This window comes from Catharus ustulatus, chromosome 3 (assembly GCF_009819885.2).
Source record: "Catharus ustulatus isolate bCatUst1 chromosome 3, bCatUst1.pri.v2, whole genome shotgun sequence".
Taxonomy (NCBI): Eukaryota; Metazoa; Chordata; class Aves; order Passeriformes; family Turdidae; genus Catharus; species Catharus ustulatus.
Window position 1 is genome coordinate 2,543,349 of NC_046223.1, and position 18,613 is coordinate 2,561,961.

Consider the following 18,613-nt stretch of genomic DNA (forward strand, 5'->3'; position numbering starts at 1 on the left):
GGTGGTCACTGGCACACGGAGCTGAGTAATCTCTTTAGTGCTGATGTTTATTCAGACAAACCAATCAGGAGAAGGAGTCACAAGGACCTGGTTCCGTGAGGTTCATCAAGTCGGATCGGGGCTGAGCAGGAGACCCTGGAGGGAGGAGAACTGGGGACCCCGGCCTGCCCTGCAAGAGACACCCTGCTGGATCAAGCCAGCGAGCAAAAGCTGGGCTGCATCAGCCTTCCCTGGTGAGTGCTCTGCTTTCTAGGTCACTATTTTCTCCGGAGAGGCAAAACAGAGGAGCACTGGAAGGCTAGAAGAGCTGTGAGATACGGAACGATGTAGGATTAAGACAAGAAAATGACTCCCTTGCTGCAGTGGACCAGATCCTCTGGCAGTGGTGATGGGCTCTGAGCACTGAGCCCATTTGCACTGACTCAGCATCACTGAAATGTAAGTACCACCCCCACTGGGGTCTTTAGCTCCACAGCGCTGTCAGCACGGGCTGAACATCCCAGGGAGGAGATACCTAATTTGCTCAGAATAACTGCTTGCGCTCACTCTGCCTCTGCTTTCCAACAGACCTGAACAAGGAGGCAATTTGGTTCCACAAAAGCAGCCTTAAATGAAAATATGTAAATAAAGAGAGAACTGGAGAGTGAAAACACTCATCATCTTCCCGAAACGAAAGCGACTCGATGTATGTCCTTGGGATATCGGCAAAGGGACCCAGAAATCTCAACAGGAAGTCAAAGTTTACAACAGGAATTCTAGACAAAATGAATGTTGCAGCTGTAATACACAAACTCACAACCTTGCCAGGCCTTACTCCCTTTAAAAAACACTGAGACCTCTGTATCTCATAGCTTCAAGGACCTCTTTTCCAAGAGTGCCTCCTGTAAAGCTTTATTTCCTTTTGAAGTCTGCTTTCTACTTTACTCTATTTTTTTTTGCTAGGAATATATTTAGGTAGGAGCTGGCCTTTACATCCACAGGCAGCTGTGGCTATCAGTCAATCTATCAGCAAACCGCTCATGAAGTTCACTAGACAAAGGGTTAGTGCAGCTAGTACCACAATAATGTAGAAACAGAAATATTACAAAGTAAAGGCTTATAAAATAATAAAAATTCTACTTAGTTCAGATACCTCCCAGTGCCTTTGGCAAAATACCTTAAGCATTCCACATAAGGCGGGCATTGTCTTTATAAGATGGCACCTCATAAAATGGTATTAAATATCACCAACGGGGCTTCATATTTCATCCAGCAGGGTTTAGGCCAGACATGTTCTATATCACACATTATTAGAATGACATCTGCTTTGCAAGTTGTGTACCCAGGAGCATACCTTGATAACTCATTTCAGCACTCATTCTCGAGGCTTCTGTGGCTTCGTAATACCTAATATGTTTAACTCATTTTGAACAGAAGTCTAAAGCCTGTCGTGGCCCTCTGGCCAAAACTGTAGCTGTCAGGCAACGGAGCCAGCTATCAAACATTACTCATTTATCATTAGTGGTGATGCAGCTGTACAGAGAAATGTACCCACTGAAGTGAAGGGCTGTCAATTGTTCCCTGTGTAATCCTCCTCTCCTCAACAGGGCATTTCTCCATGGAGGTACAGCTAGAGCACTCTGCTATTTCCCCATAGCACGGAATTTATAGTAGCAAGGGAATTGGGAATGTATTTTCATTTAAATGGGCCTGCCATGAGATGAATAAAGCAATCATCAATGGGATCTATAAGCAGAAAGGGGTGGGGCTCTGTTTATAAACATCACACATAGGAGTGTGTCCGTACCAGCCCCTGTGTGCCCATACACACATGGGGTGTTTGGAAATGAACTCCCTGGGTCTGTATTGGTATTTAAAAACTGGCACATGATCAGTACCAAAGGCTCTGCTTCCTCCTTGCTCGCCATTTCCATAAGAAGACTGGAATGTGCAATTTAGGCTTCAAATTTCCATGTCTATTCTGCTTGCAAAACTCAAACACACGCTACCTTGAACTTCGCTATCCTCAACTCTGCTCCCTAGGGAGGAAAACAGCCAGATTAAATCTATATGAGAGATCTCCTGACTGCAGACACTACTGCCTTTATTCACAAAGGCAAAGCACAGCAATGGTCTGGGAAAGCACCACAGTTAAGATACTATCTCCAGGCTCCTTTGAACCGCTGCTGCATGCAAATATTTGTACACATGCATTATGAAGAGAGTGTGGCACAAGTCCCTGAATTTTGATTTGTCTCTGTGCAAGCGAGATACAGAGGAGCGGGACGGGCTTTGGTGGTGAAGAGCAGAGATCTGGCTCCCACATCTGCCATTCCACTATCTCAGTGTGGTTTCTCCTCTGGAGCCCACTGAGGCCAAAGGAAATTTGTTCATTGCTTTCAAGGCAGTCGCACGACTACAAAAATGTCAAAATTGGATGCTTGAAATCAGGAATCCAAATCCATAACTGGATTTGAATATAACTGTTTCTCCTATATTAAATTCTGACCTTGGTCCATCTGTGCCCAAGTTTCTGGAAAATGGAGATGGTCTGTGCCTAGAAAATGGTTTCAGCTCTTTCAGTGAGCAGCAAGCACAGCCATGATGTAACTTTGAGCAGATGTTACACAAAACCTCAATTTTATACCTGCATTTCCAGCCATCCCAGATTTACCCCAAACAAGTTTGCTGAAAAATCAACTTTCTCTAAAGAACTTCAAGAAAGCCTTTTGTCAAAAATGGTCCAACTAAGAGATTGTAGCAAAACCATGGTCAAAAGGACTTTTCTACCTCCTTTTGGCCTTGTACAAAGTATCCATGAATTTTGCCATGCATACTTCTGCCACCTTGTCAACAGAACAGCAATTAGACAACTTTGTATGTATTATGACCCATTTCTGGTACACTTCCACCATGGCTATAAAAAATCCAGTGACTAAAATACAGCTGTGCTTCAGTTCTGTCCCAAGTGTAAACTCAGTAGTTCACACCAAAATGGTTCTCATCCATAACACGACAAGTAAGAGGGAAAGGGAGGGAAAACTCAGCCCTCAAAGTCACAAATATGGAATTTCTTCTGGGGAAAAGCTCCTCTCCACCAGAATGAGCCAGGAGTGAACATGGGTAAACTTGGAGATGCCTGGGGCAGATATCTCTTGAGGGGATGTCACTGAGAAGGGGTGGAAGTCCTAAAGCCTATTTTATGTGTGCTGAGGATCTTCTTTTTCCTGGTCCTCCCCACTTCTGAACTCTGCTTATATCCAGGACTATGCTCCCTCTATCCCTTCTGCTCTGACCACCAAGCCAGAGGCTTTGCATTACTTCAGAAACACAAGGACATTTTTGGCCCAGCAGAAAACGAACAAGGCAGAGAGGAGGATGATGAATGACAAAGCTTTCCTGGCAGATGTAGGCTATAAAAAGAGATCATGATGTGGTGAAACAAGTCTAACCAAAGGGGCTTGCCAGAAACACGGTGAAACAGGCTTCCAGTGTGGAAATGACACTGCCAGATTCAGAAAAAACCAAACAGCCTGAAGCTTAGCAAGCACGCAGCAACTTGAGGATACTGAGGAAAATGGAAATCACTTCACTTCTCCATTTTTGCGTGTGATTTCCCTCCCCTACAGCCTGTGGTCTCCCAGGGAAAGGACCCAGCCCCTCACTGGCAGGGTGCAGAGCTGAAGAGAGGCCAGTGGCACCTGCTGCTGGCAGGTTGGGCTGCGGCTCACCACGTTCCACAGAGCAGGACCAGGGCTGCCAGGCTCCCTCTTCGACCTGATCTGATCTTATCTGCACTTCCAGGTGCCTCTGGAGCCCAATGCTCTCTTATTACCATGGGTCTGCCCACAACAAACTTGGATACATTTGTTTTCATTCCTTATTTTCCTTATTTAATGTATGAATGGGCAGAGGAGCACTTCAAGGAGGGTGGTGAATGGTGGTTTCATTAGCCACATTTTATTTCTAAACCAGCAAAACTCAGCCTTTGAAGGGGGCCCCTCCTTTTTTTTTTTTTTTTTTGCCAAACTCTGGACAGAGGCCATCTTTCCGAGTCAGAAGGGATGTACATGCCTGTGTAAAATCCCAGGAGCCTCTCCTCAAAACAGCCACAGGGGTTTGCAAACAAGTCACAGAAACACCCTCTTCACCCATTCCCCCAGGGCTCTGAAACACTCCCAGCTGCTTTGTGCTCAGAGTAGCAAGGCTTTAAGACTGTGTTGCAACTACACCATGTAGGGAAATTCTTGACTTTTTTTAAACATCCTTTTTGTAATACTAGGAGAAACAACAGGTTTGGTTATAACTATGAACTTAAGCAGGGACTGGAGAACCAAGTTGTTACAGGAAACAGCCACAGCTGAGCTCTGTGTTAGATATGCCTGGACCGGGAAGAGCTTAATTCAAACTGCTTTGGGAGACTAAAATGAACTTGATATTACCATTGCACCATGACTTTTGGGGCTTAATTTATCTTCTGCAGGAGACTCACCCGTCCTATTGCTGTTCTATCTCCTGGTAGCACATTTACACCCCATTTTCCTACGTGAGGTGTCTTCCTTTCTTTAGGCTGAGCTCATTATGACCTGCTCCCATTCCCTGCTGTACCACCACTATGAGGTTCCCTCAAAATTCCTGCAACACTGCTTTGGGGCAGAGATGCTGGGAAGCCAGCAACAATGTTGGTTTGGTAGCTGGCAGCCTCTGGGGCTGGAGCAGGGGGGCAGCAGGAGGGCTGGGGACCACGCTGTGCCCCAGCTCTGCAGAAACCACCTCGTGCCCCGAGTTTCTGTGGGAACCCCGCTGGCTGCTGAGAGGGGTCAGCGTTCCTCTCAGCCATGCCTCAGTGCACCGTGGTTTCCCACAGCTCCTCGAGCTCTGTGCTGTGATGCACTTGGTGAGTCATGCACAGATTAGTCATGGAGGGGATTTATTCTCGTCTGCAGAAAGTCCGGCATGAGTAAAGACAATGTAAGTTTGGCAGCGGCTTGTTTCGGTTCTGGCCCGTGCCAAACCCGAGCTGTGTCTCACCCCCAGGTGTGTGGCTCAGACAGGGCCACACATCCTTTTTCACGCCTTTCTGCCCACACCACAACTTTGAGTCAATGCAGGCACTGCAGAATGGGACCAGCTCATCTCACAAGCTCCTCTTCAGGCTGAAGACACTTCCATTAATTTCTGACCTTCACCAGGCCAAGCTACCAGGAAAGGCTCCAAGTCCTCATGAATCCACCAAAGCTTACCCGTCACTCAAATGAGATCTTGCCTTCATCCAGGCTGGTAGCAAAACACTCACACAAACCTAACATTTTACTCCTTATTGAACAAATTACTCAGGAATCTCTTTTCCCTGTATATTTTCCAGTCCCAGAGCACCAACTCCCTAAACTACTCCTGGAGATTTTTTGACTGTAAAAACTACTTTTTTTTTTCATTTCTCAGGAACGATAATATCCAGCAATAAGGACACATTTCTGACCAGGAAGCTGTCTGGCATGGTGCTGCCACAATGTTAAGTTCCAGGTAATTTTTCTTGGATGAGTTGAAGCAGTGAGTGTAAAATCGTACCTGCTGACTGCGGCAGGAGTCACGGGTCTGCGGGACACTCCTTCAGAACTTGGGCTTCTGAAACGAGAAAATGTTTTCATTCATATTTTAAAATTCCATTCATTAACAGGTGTATAAGGTTTGACTTCTTCAAAGTATGCTGCAGACACAGCCTAATAAATCTCCATGACACCTCACTGCATCTCCATTTTATAGATGTGGTGATTCGAATATATCCAAGTGAAATGACTTGCCCAAGGCTAATGAAGGAATCAATGTCAGAGACAGGATTAAAAGTAGAAAAATTCCTAGCCCCCAGTCTCATAACCTAACTGTGGTCTGCATTTCCCTCATATGAAAACAGAAAAGGGAAACACATCTATTTTGAATATTGTGAAAAGTAGTTCAGAGCAGATGGGCAGCCTGATGTTTTAAAATTGCTTTACTTTGTCATAAAATATCAATAATACACGGGATGTGGTTCTTGTCCAAGAGTATAGAGTATACCAAGGTGTGAACAGCACAATATGTGTCACTGGTAGCTTTCAGAGCAGCTGAGATGGCACTATAGAATAAAATAAGGACAGCCTTTGAGATGTCTCTCCTGCCCTGTTCCTTAAAACAGATTTCTTCCCTTGTGCTACAGCCAGTAAAAGCAGCTTTGAAGCTGATGAATACCTGTTGGGTAATGAATCTGTAGCGAGACAGCTATTGTCACATCTCAGAGGCAGCACAAGAGGTGTGTGATGCCCATTGCTCAAATTTTTGGGTGGCTCTACCCACCTCCTTCTTAGATACTAACACAGAGCGAGGCAGCATCTCCTCTGTCACCAGAACGTAATGGGAAGACAATGCACCTGTCTAGCTGTGTAGAAGAATAATTCAAAAGGGAAAAAAAAAGAGGAAGGTACACTTGGGTCATTAAATATTGATGAGTAAGATTCATTGACTGAGTGGGAGACAGTAGGATATGGCTTGAAATAAAACCCCATGAGGGCCACACCCCCTAGTATGCCCAGGGCCATCCCTTTAAAGGTAGGACAATTATAATTAATTGAGCAATCTGACAGAAAGCATACATCCATACACTGGAGCAGAAAGTGACACTGTGCACAGAGCCATCATGGACACTTGAAGGGTTAATACTGGTTCACTAGACCAAGGACAGTAAATTCTGCCTGTGGCTACCACCAGTCTATTGTATTATTATTGCAGGCTTTAGAAACAGCTTTTAATTTTAACCCTTTCCAGCCCTTTCTCCTACTTTTTCCTTATAAATAATTGTCATTGAATAAAATGGCATGAAATCTTCCTAGTCCTACTTTTCAATAATTCCTTTTCACTTTCAGCATTCAGAACACTGTGCAAAAATAAAAAAGAATCCAAAGAACATGGACTTCCTTTACCTATAGGTTTTAAGGTTGCCACAAAACTGGGCCCTTTCATTTTGTTGCAATCAGTCCCCACTCTTCACTGCCAGGATGAAGAATCCCATCCACCACCTACTGGAAACTGTGATGGGAGTGTTCAGAGTTGTGACAAACACACAAGCTGAATACAGATTGCCCTGTACCCCCTTCAGTCTTGCCAACACCTGCATTCATCCACCTGACTACGTTTTTGAGATGACGCGCTGGGAATTGTTCACGCCTGTGAGAGCTGACAAATCCAACGCGCAGGAGCCATTGGTTACCTGTAACGCAGGAATCTCATTCCGGGTAACAATTCCAGCAATATGCTGAGCACATCCTCAGCCTTAGGCAGGCTAAAGAGAAACAACCAATGGAGAAGGGATTATATAAACGAGTGCAGGGGACAGCAGAGGCCTGACTCAGTGACCCAGGAGGTCCTTTCCAATCCCGTATTTCTATGTTCATCTGTTCATATTGAAGTTGATGGGAGACATTTCCACCGACTTCAAAGGGCTTTTATCTGGCCCCAGTTTCATTTCTTTTCAATATATAGATGCAAGAGTAATGTCACGCATGATTTTCGTGAGACATGCTAATATACAATCAGTTCTGGAAGCAGCAGAATGAACCCAGGTAGATAAATTTTCATCCCAAAATGCTAAACATGCCAAGACCTGAAAAAATATATCTCCTCATATCTGACTTGCAGACAAGTCCAGCAGTGTCACAGCTGGATTCCCAGTCATCATTAGCCATAATCAATTATGCCAAATAAACTATGTCCTGTTACCTAGTAGCACTTTTTGTAAAATACAAGGAATAAGGTGAACAAACATTTTTGATCAGGGGATCAACTCACTACAAGGCTGGCCCATGTCCCAGCAGCAGGAAGGAGTGTCCCACCACGAAACCTGTAGCTTCCTGTGGAAGATTATTTACTGTAAATGGGACCTCACTTGTCAGAGAGACAAGCCACAAAATGCTCAGGAAAGGAAAGAAGTGTAGAAGTCTAATATTGGTGGAGACAGAAAGAAAGGAGGAGAAGGTAGAACTGTATAATTACACAGTGTTTTCCCTTCCTCTCTTTTTTTTTCACTGAGCAGGCACTCAGTCTGCTCAGCAGAGTCACTCCAATATGTTATCTAATGGCTTTGTCGTTATTGTGAGATTCCCCATCTGTGGCCAGACTGTGCCACTGCCTCGTTCAGCTGAGCAAGAGAACATTCACTCGCTCACTCTGATCTGGGGGGACAGGTCTTGCTCTGGAGCAACAAAAAATGAGCTGCTCCTTAGTCAGGTCTGAACCTCTGCACTTAAGTCAGCCTTTGATGAAAGTTTCCTCTGGATTTCAACGCTGCTCTTTATAGCTGGACAATCTGCTGTCTTTTTTTTTTTTGTTTTGTTCTTTACACTGGCATTGTTCTGATCTATGTGGTGGTCTCGTATTTTCCTCCAGAGCTTTCTGCATCGGCCTTGTTTTCAAAGCCGTATAACACAAGCAATGATTTCTAACCTGCAGTTGCTTCAGAAGGATGGATGTTCAGACATAATCAGTCCATTTTGCTATTTTTTCGCCTGTTACACAGTAGCTGCTCCTGCTGCTTGGATGCTTCTTTACTCACTTTCCTTTTCAATCCCTTTTGTCCTCATAATTTACTGTAATACTCTAAGTGATTTATAAAACATGGAAAAGTGTATCACATCCAGTTTAGTTCTCCTCAAAGCAGAGTCATTTCCTCCTGCTGGGTTCATGGTGCCTCTAATGAGGATGTTCTAGGGAAGGATTCAGCCTTCCAGGGGCACAGGTACAGCCACTCACTTTGACTTCCCTCAGATGTGGCAGGTCTTCCATGACCAGGAGAGGAAAATGACACCACACCATGAGAAAAGAGATGCTCAGGGTGCTGAGATAAGCCTGATGTGCATTCAGAGGTCTGAGTGCTTTGGGGCTGTATCTGGACCTCAAAACTACATCAGGGATCACACACGGGATCCACAAGTGGCACAGGACTGATGGAAGCACAGGCAGCCCATATTGGAGAGCCCATCAGTTCATACAGAGGTGCAGAATTGCTCTGGCTGACTTCATGATTATCTCATCAGTGGCCATGTATCACAAAGGAAAAGTTGTGGTTTGCTGTCATTTACGAGCATCACCCCCTAAAAGGGGAAGTGGAACACAAGAAAGGCAAAGCTCAACTGATTTGTTCAGGCACCAGTATTCCAACGTGGCAAGATATTTTACCTATGACTGTCACATCCAAATTTAGTAGATAGCATGCTTGCTTTTTATTTGATTTTTAGCAGGTCTCTCCACAATAAATATAAGAGCAGAATGCATAAACAAAGCGCCTGGCACTTACAGTTTATCTTGGTGACAGAAAATTTGATTGATGATAAGTTCAGAAAGTGGCAAATTTTCAACATAGGGCTAAACAACCTTTCATTGCTGATTTTAATTTTTTTTTTTTTTTAGCTTGGTTACTCTTAGCTACCTTGTTCCAGTGCTCCATCAGCTGCTGGGAAGGGAGAGAAAAAGCCTGCCCTGTTTGTTCCTTATGGATTTTCACTGATCAAGTTGCATATCACCAGGTTAAGAATTAAATGGAGAACTTTTGCACATCACATTCCTCCTCCTTGTCTCTTTCCAGCACACAGACCGTGAGAGAGACCTTTCTGCTTGTAAAATGCTAATTTTTAACTTATCCTTGTTACTGCAACACCAAAAGAGTGGAGGGATGGGGCACACAAGTAGCATGAGGTAGCTCAGAGGAGATGCCAGTCAGAGAAACTCCATTCATAAAGCAAAGAAGGAAAAAATGTTTTACAGAGGGGGAAATTAAGGCACAATCTTATAGTGATTTGTGTCCAGCAGCTTCTAGGAGGAACATGGACAAAGGGCAGGCACAAGCCAGACCCCATGGCTGCTAATCTCGTGCCTTAGCAACAAGACCACTCTCCCTCTGCACACAGGCTCGGAGGGAAAGAGGGGCAACCTTCTAGGAGGGAAATCCTTGTTGGATTAAGCACTTTGCTCGCTTTCCTCTCCTCACCCCTTTCCTCCTCCAAAGCATGGAGGATGGGGAGGGGCCCAGGTGGTGGAAGGGTGCCTGCCCCCCCTCCTTCTCCAGCCCACCCCACATCCAGCAGGGTCCTGGGGCTCTCCAGCAGCCCCTGGATGCCCGCGCCCCTCGGCCGGGGAGGAGGGATATGATTTGTAATTGCAATATTTTCATTACCGTCTCTTAGTTCTTTGCACACTAATGTCAAGAGCTTTGTCTTTGTAGTGTTATTGGCATTTTTCATCATATTCATGAAGTGTGGGTCAATTTTCTTCAAAAGGCTCACTTCGCCAACTTGCCACAAAGACAGACAGTAATAAATTCTACTAGTGCACAGCGAAGGCTTCGTAGCTGCAAGCAACAATAAAAAGCAATGAGCTGGGTGTCACTAAGTAACTCCAGTTTACACTGCATTTTCTTCTTTTATTGAAAACTCAGAATATGAATTTATTAATGAACACACAGGCCTACTTTGAAGGGGGGGGGGGGGGGGGGGGCCCGAGTCAATTTATTTGGTATTCACACAGTGTGTGCCTACATTGTATTGTTTCATCATTTTATGGCCAGGCACAGCTTGTTAGGCTGTGGCCCTCCAGAAAAAAGCAGGCTCATATAGCAACACCTTGACGTAGATGTACAGCTGCTTTCACTGTGGCTGTCTCACCTTTAGCCCCGTCTGTCTACTGCCGGCTTTCATTTTCCGCATTCATACATCAATAAGCTTTGCATGCTGACACCTAATTTTGCAGGCTACTTTGGTTATGGAGGCCATGTTTTGCATATCACTACCCACCCCCTTCTGACATCTACTGCCTTTAAAGAGGGAGAGAATAGAGAGAGCACGAAAGAGGGATTCTTTTCTTCTCAGCCTAATCAGAGATTTCTTTATATTTGTCAAAAGCAGATCTGCCAAATCAACTTTAATTGATTCTTCCACAGTTCTCATGTATGATTTTTGAAGGACTGGGCTTGTGTTCCAAGACACAGTGTTGTGTTTCAAACAAATATGAGGTTTCTACAGTAAATCAAATTTGGATGCCAATTAGTTAGCATTTTCCATTCCAATTAAATTTGAGACCTTTCTGATTTTGAAAGACTTGTGTGTCTATGCCTGTGTGCATGTACTGATGTGTGTGTGCCTATCTCTATCTATTTTGGAGAGGCAGAAAGATATATACGTATAAAATATTTAACGTGCTCTCAGTGGTCTAATAAGCAGGGAGGGGTTAGAGCCACCCATTTAAATACACATTTTGGAGGATTTTTTTTTTTTTTTTTTTACCCTGTTTATTTCACAAGGGCTTACCAGCCCATTCTAACCTGTTATGTGACACCACAAAGGTTTTTACTTTCTCAGTCAGGTGGCTAATGTCATTATATCGTTGACAACTCATAAAATGTTATAATCTAATAGGGCTTTCCCTCCCCACACACACATAGTGAAAGCTCATTGTAGCAAAGAAAGGATTAGGGGCAAAAAGCAAGATTAATGTTTAAAAGAATGGAAGCAGTCTGAGTCCAGATAGAATACTGTGGCTTAAAAACAAATATAATTTGTATATTAAAATGTGTCTTGATCTTCCTAGATTTATTCTAAATAAACCCAGCATACAATACAGGGGATTTCCTACTGGATATTGAATATTTCAAGCAAAGTCTACATATTTGGGTTGAATCAATTTTTAAATTAATTCATCCTTGTATGACTAAAAATCAGTTCTTAGACAGACTCAGAATAGAGAGACTAAGATTGAATCCCACACTACCAGGACGGGAAGGAAACAAAAGCTTGCTTAGATTAGCTGGAACTTTCATGTGCAATCACAGGCAAACATCAAACTATCCCGGACAATATTTGTGCTACGGACAAGGAATCCTCCCAGCACCCGTGGGTCTGATTGGCACACAAGGGACAAACCTCTCACCCACAGATTTTACCCTCTTGGGTCCCCAAAAGGACCTCAGGCCAGCCAGCCCAGCTCCAGCAGGCATCAGGAGCAGGCAAATCCATCTCCATTCGTTTCCGAGGACTCAAAACCGCAGCAGTGAGGAATTCACCCTCAGCAAAATTCAGGTGGGAACAAGCACACGCCTGCGTTTCTTCGGGAAAGAGATTAATTAGTTTCTTCCTCTTATAAAACATAAATAAAGGAACAAAGACCTGAGCTTGAAAAGGTGAGAAAATCCGGGCGCACTTGGCCAGCAGGGAAAAGCAATAATCCTCAGGTAGTTTGGCGCTGCAACGGCGTGTTTTGTATTCTCTCCTACTACACACAACTACTGGCCTACGCCAGCAAAAGCAGTAAAATGAGGAATTATGATGGCTATTGAGCACCATTCACATACTCACAGTGTCGCATCCGATGTCAATTAGCGAGCCTGTTTCCATAATTGTTATACAAGGGGAAAATCTACGGTGTTAAACAGCTCTTGAGTTCACGTTTCTGGATGGGCTTTGTTTGGTGGAGTGTTTAGAGCACATAAAGTAAAATCCATGGGAAATCTGCCTGGCACGAGACCTTTCACGAATTTGTATTGGGAGACTTTTTATATTCAGTCTAATAGGTGTGTTTTAGGCTACATTTTTCAAGCCAGCTTCTCTTTCTGCCTGGGTAAAACCAGGCCTTTTGGGTGGAGAAAATGCTGATTTGCTGAGATTTTTATCGGACTGAATGGGCAGGCTGAGGAGGAAAATTGCAGAGGACTATGCAAGCATTTTGTAACTCTCAAACCAAAAATGTCTCAAGCCTTTTGTATAAAATCTCTTGGACTCTGACATTTAGTTGTCAGCTTGCATAAAAACAAAAGGATTCAATGTCGAGATGGAACTAATGTTGAACATCAAACTGGTCTTTTAAAGGTTTGGGGGTTTTTAACTCTTTTTTAAAATAAAAAGTCTAAAATTTAATGTTTTGTTCAGCTGATGATCCATTCCATTTTTCTTCTACATTTCAAGGTCTGCAATAACCCACCAAATCCTCTGCTTATCTCCCATTGTGCTGACTTCTGTAAAAAATGTGGCCCTTCAAGCTACAAAATGATAGAGGAAAATCAGACAACACACAATAAAGTCTATAAAATCATGAACAGTATAGGGAAAGCAAACAGAAAAGAATTAGTCATTATTTCTCGCAGCATAAGAACCAGGGCGCACCCAATTATGAGGCAGCAGGGTTAAAACAGCCCATAAGGAACACTTCCACAAAGAATAACTAAATTATGCAACTTAGTGCACAGCAGGTAGCAGAGACCAGGGATATAAATGGATTGTAAACACGATTAGACAAATTTACAGCAGAGTTCCATGGTGATTCTGCACGGCCTGTGGATTGGGAAGCCCCTAACCCTACTTGGATAGGGCTTGGGAAAGGACAGGGTCCTGTCCAGGCACCTCCATCCTGGCAAGACGGTGATGCTGAGAGCTGTAACATCACCCTCACAGTGTGAACTGCTCATGGCATGTCCCTCCCTGCCTGGAGATGATGAAGGAAGTGGCCAAAGAAGGCTCCTGGTCCGAGTTTGGAACCTCCAAACCCTAAGGGAATCACTGCACTGCCAAGCGCATGCTGAGCCCTCGATCCAGACCACACGTGCAGCAAAAACAATGGCCCTGATGAGTGATTATGTGCCTTTGTCTGCAAAGCCTCCCACCAAGGTGCACTCTGTGTCTGGTGTGCAACAGGGTTGGAGATTAAGCTCTTTGTGTGTTCCTCACTTTAGGGGTATTTAATTGCTGGGTAAGTAGAAAAAGGGAAAATTAAAAGAGGGCCACAGGCTGTTTTGGGAATGGTGGCGAGAAGTGCCCTGTTCAGCAATAGGAACAGGCACAGGGAATCAAGATGGGCACATAAATGTGGCTGATGTGAGCTGTCTTTAACTGCTGGCAAAGACCAGAGCAGAAGTTCTCAACCATTTCTTGATTTAAGGACCCTTACACTTCCAACGGAGAGGTGATCACCTGTAACAGTGAATTAAAGGCTCCTGACAACAGGAATTCTTTAACTGCCTTTTGGGTACCCTTTAGGGAGGGGGCTCGGAGACCGTCTGGGACATCTAGCCCCACTGGAAACCTACTGGCGTAGGAATGAACAAAGGGACAGGGATAGGCAGTGTCCAGGCTCGGGGGTTAGATTTGCCATCCCATCCCCATTTCCTGTCCAACTGTGGAAAAAGAATAATTTTTAAAAGCCTTCATTCTCCTTAGTTTTAAGGCTAAAAAGGACTATTATATCATTTGTTCTGACCTTTTACATCTACAGGCCATCACACTTCCTCCAGTTTATGAGTGCCTCCATAAAATAAGAGCCCATATTAATTTCAATCACCACTGAGGGAAATAAACCTGCTCCAGTCAGAAAAGGGTCTCTCTGAGGTTCGCCACTGTTCACACTCTCACCATTCACATCCTTTCTAATTACTGTACTATTTTCCCTCTGTATATCCATGAATGCATTGTTAAAATACCAGGAACAGGAGTTTAAATTACAGTGGCACCCCATTTGGGTCACATTTTACATAGTAAAAAGGATCCCCAATGGAAAGACTTGGACAGCCTAGCCAGAGAAGGGAAATAAAAACACCCACCAAAAAAATTTAAAAGGGAGAAATCCCTGTTCTCCCCAGGCCTCATAAGCCCAAGGAGATTAAACGACTGGTCAAAAGTCACCCCAAAGCTGGTGGCAGAGATGGAGCCAAAACCTACTTTCTCAAGTCAAATCCAGAGTTTTAATCACCAGAACACCCTTCCTCTCCCTTCATTGCTTTCATTTATCATTTCAGGCTAGGCAGACTACATCGAAATGATGGCTTTGTGAAGCATAGAAACACAGTTTTACGGGCAATAAACAATAAATATGAACCTGAGAGACATCTCTGGGAAAGCTCCATACCAAAAAAAGCGTCCTTTCCCCCTTTCTATTCCCTAGAGAAGGTGGCAAACCCCTTTCCTCGCCGCGCCGCCCGCACCTCTTGGCCTGGCGGAGCGCGGTGCCAGGTCCCTGCGGGATGGCAGCGAGCTCCCCTGCTCCCTGCCAACATGACAAAGTCCTGGCTGGCTCAGCCGCCGCCTCTGCCAGCGTACCAGGGATCGGCTGTGCCGTTCCATGGAAGCGCTGCTCACTAATTATTAACTGTGGGCTCAGCATTCAGGGCACAGACAATGGGATCAGCCAGGCACCGCTCCACGGGCGGGGGGGCACCTCAGTCGGCACGGGGTTCTTTTTAATTATTGTGCAGTGGAATCAGTCCTGGAGAAGAGAATTGAAAAGTATACAAAATTCTGATTCATAACCATAACAGCTTTCTTCTTCTTTTTTTTTTTTTTTTTTGGTGGTGGTGGTGTTCTGGGTTCCCTCCCACAGGAACCCAAATGGTCTTCCTGTAACACCAAAACTTTAAAAAACCCCAAGAGAATGTATTTTGGTTTACAGGACTACTCCACAATAACAATGAATTATGCAGAGCTGAGCCCAAAACCTATTTCTGGATCCAGATATAGACTTTGAGGGATGATAGATGCTCCTGTTTTATGGCATCTCTGAGAAAGACATAAACCTCTCCCCAGGTTGGAAGGGCTCTGTTGTGGACTGATGTCCAGGCTTTAAAGTTTCAGGCCTTTGCTTGGTACTACAGTGTGCTTTGTGTAAAGGCTGAACTCCTGTGGTATCTGTGTTACCTCCTCTCCCGAGGGATTTGTGCAAGGAAGGGTTGTCTTTATCTCCTCTGGCATTTGCGTCTCACTGGCTCTGTTGCTTTAGAACTGCACAAGTACACACTGGATGAGGATTGCTGTGAAAGTGGCTCTGTGCTCATTCAAAAATTAGGTGCATCTTAGCAACACTTAAGGTGATTCTCCAAGATGTTTCCTTTTTTCTAACAGCTTATTGATTCATGTATTTCTACTTCAGAGAGACATTGTGACAATTTTGTTTGAAATAGTAAGAGGAGGGGAAAAAATTAATCAGGGTCTTCTGAAAATAATGTTTCATCCTGGAAAAGCTTTTTTCCACGCAACAGAATCCTTCACTAGGCACTCTGACTGCTCCTATCAGAGGACACACCTCAGACAAGAGCTGGAGCCTCTCTTCCCATAGTTTTCCCAGCAGTGGAAACACATGATTTGCATTAGGGATAGGAGACAGCATCCTGTGGCCTCAGCCCAGGAGTTCAGCACTGAGGGAGCAGCATCCCCACCATGGGCTGACTGGCACCCAGGGAGGCAGCAGCTCCTCTGTAATACAGAGCATGTGAGCAGGGGCTATCATGAGCAGGGATAAGGAAAAACACATGCTGGAGCAGGTGCCAGGGCAAGGATTAGAGGAAGCGTGCTGCTGAATCTCACGGAGCAAACGCGCGGCAGGGTCTGAAAGCGAGCGCAGCCCTTTGGTGTGGGAGCCTCGTGCTGCACCTGCAATGAAGCCTTTCCTGTAAATGGAGACATCAGAAGGAGATGACATTCCCCAGGGGATGGCAAAATGTTATATGAATCACACCCGACTCCACTCTGAAACATCTCTCTTAGGTCTGAGCGGAATTCCATACCAAAGGCATATCTATTTTACATTAGGATTTCTCTTTTTTTCACTTTCAGTACCTTGGAAGTGCTTTTTCACTAAGCAGTTATTACAAAGAAAGAAGATGTAGTCTTGTACCCAAGCAAGATTTCTTCCCTAATATTTCTCAATTCAACCAGATGACAATCCCTCCTCTTCTTCCTCAAGCTTTTCCAGTTTGGAACCTTGACACATTTTGACCAAGTTCCCAGTGCATCTGACACCCCACTTTGCTCCCACATGGACCAGCTCACACAGGCTCCCTGCTCAGCTCCCTGCCAAGGCTGTGCTGGGAGGAGGAAAGAGCCCCCTAAAATGACAGTAGGAATTGTTGATTCCTTTTCAGGCTGTACCAGGCTCTTGCAGCCACAATTCCTCACATCCATCTGTGGCAAGGCATTGTGGGGTATTGTGTTTGACTCTCAACAAACTGTGTTGCTAGGACGACGTTTATTATGATACATAATGTGAATAAAGGATGAAACTGTACACAGCGTGCTGATTTGCTATAACTGTCATCTGTGATGATAGTCTCTAGTTTATACCTCAAATGAATTTTGCATGGATGGTACCGATGCTACCGAGTGCTGCAGAGGTGTATTTTACAAAGCTGCCTGGGCCTGGCATGAAGATCATGCCACTTTAAACAGCGAATCTGTTATTGTGATGTTTGTGAGAGGAGAACAAGTGGGAAAGTCACTTTCAAGTGCAGCTCAGTGCTCTTTTAATGAGGAATGGGGTCTTCTTCAGAGTCAGCCAACTACTGAGGAGGAGCTGACACCCTTAGTAGTCAACATCCTCAAAACAGCTGACAGCTCCAGATAAATCAGTTTGTGTACTTCCTCCCCTTCTCATATCACCTGCGGTGACAGGAAAGCACTAATTTCCTTTGAGAGGGAGAGAGATGGATGCACGCGTGCATCCTGGGCATGTTGATCCTTCAGTGTAAAATTAACAAAAACAGAGGCCAGGGAGAGCTGGGAATAGGCACAGCACTTTGTCAAGAGGAAGACTCTGCTGTGGCACGGCCCCATATTCATCATACAGTAATTTATAAACCTGCATACGGCAGAGTCACGTGGCATCACCCCTGGAAGGAGCAGCTGTGACAAACAGAGTGCCTTTGGTCACCCCACTGCCCAGTTCACAGCCACAATTCTCCTCCACACGCACAGGTGTGTGACATCAGCCACGTGCACGAGTGGCACTTGGGGACAGTGCTTGGTCCTGCAGCTGGACACAGCCCAGCCTTGCAGGTGCAGCCACCTCGGAGGAGCTCCCCATCATTGCTACCCTCGAAGAGGAACCATCCCAGTCAGACCAAAAGCAATCTGTGCTCATTGATTATTTGGGGAAAGGTGCTGAAATGCTGCTGCTCAGACACATCCCAGTGCCACCCCTGCAGAGCCTGGGGCCTGCAGCACCCTTTGGGGCTGACCAGAGGCTCTCAGTGGTTTATCCATCACCGGTAATCAATGGGGAGTTAAGCACTGCCTGCACCCTCCTGCACAGACGATCCTCGCAGCACACTTCCTGAATTCATTACTCTGCCACGAGGCTGAGTGATGTTATAAAAATCAGGCACTCAGAAGCACTGCAGCCTGCTTGGAAAGAATCACAGCCGGAAAACCCCTCAGATGAAACCATGGAGGAATTTGTCCTGGTAGGCAGCGCAGCTCACGGCTTTCCCCTGGGCCCAGAGGCCTCTGGTGGCAGTGTGAGCAGGGCTGGCTGCCATTCCTTTTGTGCCATTACTTCTGAGAGCCAGCTCATCCCACCCTCTCCATGAGCTGCCATGTTTCCAGAAACACGAGCTGAAACAAAAGACACCCAACCTGTTCATGGGGAATGAACCCCTCACTGTGACCCTGTTCCAGAGAGGATCTGCCCCCAAAACCAGGCATGCACTGTCCAGGCCTGAAGAGAGCCTGTCTCCCCTGCCTGTGCTCAATGCACACAGTATTTCAGCTGGATTTAAGAATCCCTCTCCTGCACAAGGACCTTTTAATGAAAAGAAAAAAAAATAAGAAGGAAAAAACAAACACACCAGACTCTAAAAATA

General features: G+C 45.1%; 1 long non-coding RNA gene across 1 annotated transcript in view; it reads right to left on the bottom strand.

Moving 5' to 3' along the window:
* Nucleotides 1–5,546: 5,546 nt before the first annotated feature.
* Nucleotides 5,547–18,613, bottom strand: part of LOC116993514 — a 105,900-nt gene continuing 92,833 nt past the window's right edge. Inside the window, exon 3 of the long non-coding RNA XR_004417315.1 lies at nt 5,547–5,604. This is a non-coding gene — a long non-coding RNA (uncharacterized LOC116993514). The remainder of the gene's footprint in view (nt 5,605–18,613) is intronic.